The following is a 3,543-nucleotide window of genomic DNA, read 5'->3' as shown; positions in this document are numbered from 1 at the left end:
CGCGTCCTTGAAATACCGAATTCGCCGGCCGAAGCGCGCGACGCGTGATATCATTATGCGCTCGCGCACACGCTCTATGCAAATCCGCAGCGCCGAAAGAATCGCACGTCCGAAAATGGCCGAGCGCTCGCGCGAATTTTCCGTTCTCGCAACCGGCCGGCGAGCTCACTCTCGAAGCCGCTTCTACGACCTCCCTGACCCGGGGATCTTGCACGCGTAATTACGCAACGATATCGCGCGAATCGTATTATAGTTGCGAGTCGATACAAATAAGTCAACACAGGAAATATATTATGCACCTCAGCGCGACGCGTACATACCATTAGAATTGATTACAGTTTGCGTAACGCACGACTGCACGACGCGCGATAACAAACGCGATATTCGCGTATCCCCGTACAGAACCTGAACGGAAAGTCTTGTCTCATTCCTTAGATTCCACCCGCGATAACGAAAATTCCGAATTAGGTGCATCATTTTTTACTACTTCTGCGTCACGTTTCGGAGCAGCCGGTGCCGGTTCACAGAATAATCAGTAGTCATGATGCACGAATATTCAGAAACTATATTCCAAATTCAAAACGTCTGACGTCACTACGCTCAACGGAATAGAACAACCTTTCCGTCCACGATTGTATTGATAATGCACCGATAATTCAGCGATAACAGAAACGACTGCATTTTGATATATTCATAACAACGAGCCTCGTGCGGAGGTGGCTCTCTTTCTCTCTCTCTCTCTCTCGGAGGAAGAGGAGGAGGCGCGCGCGGCGAGGTCGGGTTCACAAAGTTGCATAAAAAGTGAAGGTGACCGGCGGTGATTCACGGGGGCTGATGTCCTCGTTGTCTGGCATTCGGTTTGTGGAGGACGGGCGGCGGGGGTGGGAAGGGGAGCGGGGCGGCGCGGAGAGGGTCCTTGCCAGCCGGCCGGCCGAGCTTCTCCTCCTCGGCCGTGCGGGCGAACGAGCGGCCGCTCTTTGTTTTGGCTGGATCGCAGCCGACGCGATTCCGAGTAGTATCTGGCCGATGCGTATCTCGTTACGGGCTCGTTCGAACCGGCGATCGGCGTAAATCATTTTTTCAGGCCGGCCGCGAAATCGCGTGCGCGTCGAGCCGCATCGATCCGCGTCGCCCACGCGGTGCCGGCCGAAAACAAACTCACGCGAGGAAACGTCTCGACTCGGTGTCGCGGATCCTTTTGTTGTATTCGCGGGGCGAACGCCGGAGATGATGTGGAAATTGACCCAACGATCTTCGATGTTGTCGTCGAGCGGCACAAAGAGCGGACGTCGCGCGCGCCGTTTTTGCAATCAGTCATGAGACGCGATTTTTGCGAAGTCGCGCGAATGTCGATCGGATTTGGCGGCTCGACGAGTATAACACAACGCGCGACGTCCTGCCGTTGGTCCTCCCCCCTCCCCCTACGGCGCGCGAATCGATCTTTGCGCGTCCGCCGACCTCCGTCGACAAAGGCTCACCCCAAAGACGGTGATTAAAATTCGTGGAATCCGGCGCGCGGGGAGGAAGGATCGATAGCAGCCGCCGCGGCTGGCTGACTGCTAGCGACGACCGCGTTCATTCGCAGCGATCATAGATACGTAAAGACGAGGAGAAAGGTGGATTTTTTAACGGAGCGTTCTCCGGGAAATCTGAAGTACACGTTTCTCCGATGAAATTTTTCACTTATCTTTCTTACGTAAAGTACGAAGTATCGTTTATTTGCAAGTAACGAGACTTCAATCGCGAAAAGCTTGTTGCCGATCACGCCGCTATTCGAAAGCTACAGCTTTTACCTTGCATCTTATCCTGCGTTGGGGCGTTTCAAGAATAAGGTTTCTTTGGATTTAGCACATATGTTTGTTCGACTTATGCGAGTTGTATAAATAAATTTGATTCGGTATCAGATGTCATTTTGCTTGAATGAAAATATCGTTTCGTTAAAGTAAATCACGTTGATAGAAGAAAAAAGTTATTCGGAGGAAATACTGTTTGACGTACAAAGAAAGAAAAATTTATTTCAGTATATTAAAATGTCGCTCGAAGCGAAGAAGTTTTGTAACATTTTAACACGGTGTTGTTTCTTTCAAGTAAATTTACTGCTTCAATCCCGCTTGCTGAATCGAACATTCATTTCTCGCCCCAATTCTCGGCAAATTCGCTCGGATCAAAGAAATCTCACTCAAACCCAGGTAGATCTTTCCTCCGTGCGCGGGAAAGTTCGCCGTCCGCGTGAAATCCAAATCCGGCATTATTAAACATCGTGTCTGCGTGAATTACGATTCATCGGTTAACGAGACGAAAAGGGGAAAAAACGAACAAAGAGCCGAGACATTCAACTTGACTCCGGCGTTCCCCCTGCGACGAATTCAGGGATCCCCTATCTGGGAATACCATTGTTCTCATTGCATAAGCGCGTTATCAAAACGCAGCATTGAATAAGCGCAACATAATTGCGGAGCCGCGAGAGTGTCATCGAGCGTCGATCGCGAGCCGAAGCTCGGTGCCGCGTCGATCCCCCGCGACAGTTGCGTCGCCGTCGCGCGCGCGACGCAATCTAATCGTACGCGCGCGCTCCGACGCGGTGCATTCCGTGCACCGTGGCGGTGGGGATGCAGCGGGAGCCCCCGGTGGTGGGAGGACGCGGTCGTTCTGACGCAGAGAGCCGGTCGGCCGGATCCCGCGCGCGATGCGATAGTGTAGTAATAGTAGCAGCGGTAGTAGTAGTGGTGCAACGCGACGACGCCGATGGTGGTGGCGGCGCGACGTTGGTGGAGGGTATCGCCACATAAACCGAGCATAAACCGGGAGTAAACTTCCCCCGCTCCACGCGGCGCGCACACAGAGAGAGAGAGAGAGAGAGACTCACACAGACGCCGCTCTTACGCGTTGTGTGAACGAGAGCGCGTCGTACGTGCCGCCCGCCGCCGTCGGGTGGTGGCGCTCGTGCGCGCTCGCTCGCCGCGACCAATACACGCGCGCGCGACCCCGCGCGCCGCAGTCAGCCTTCTCGATCGCATCGGAGCGGGCGAGCGCGACACGACATTGGAAGCGAAGACGCGCGAAGCAGCGGCGGCGGCAGTCAGTCAGTCGCGAGTCGGTCTCACGCGGTGCGCGCTCCCGTCGCTCAGTTTGCAGCGAGACTTCGTAGCGAGCGGACGTGCGTCTCTCACTTGGACGCGAGATACGGAGTTCACCGCTACGCACGTAGCACAGCACGCAGATATCGCACGGATATTGCGGATACGATCCGCGGTTTGCGATTTTACGGTTTTTTTTCCCCCCGAGTCGTTCTCGCGTCGGACGGTGCGTCGTCGACGCGAACACGTCGGCTGTCACCCGCCTTGCGGAGTTCAAGTTCACTTCTCTCCAGGAGGAGAAGAAGATCAGAGGAAGGAGGGAGAGGACTCCTCGCCAGTGGAGGCTGATTATTTCGGAGTGTCTCGCGAGTGCCTCGATCGGTCGCGTTCTGATCGTCGACGGTCTCGCCCGGTTTCTCTTTTTTTTCTTCTCTCCACCGTACTTTCCTCCCTCCCCCCCCCCCCC

Source organism: Dinoponera quadriceps, unplaced genomic scaffold (genome assembly GCF_001313825.1).
Source record: "Dinoponera quadriceps isolate SergipeBrazil2010 unplaced genomic scaffold, ASM131382v1 scaffold2001, whole genome shotgun sequence".
NCBI classification, from domain to species: domain Eukaryota; kingdom Metazoa; phylum Arthropoda; class Insecta; order Hymenoptera; family Formicidae; genus Dinoponera; species Dinoponera quadriceps.
The sequence above is the reverse complement of the archived record's forward strand: the minus strand, read 5'-3'. Positions refer to the sequence as shown.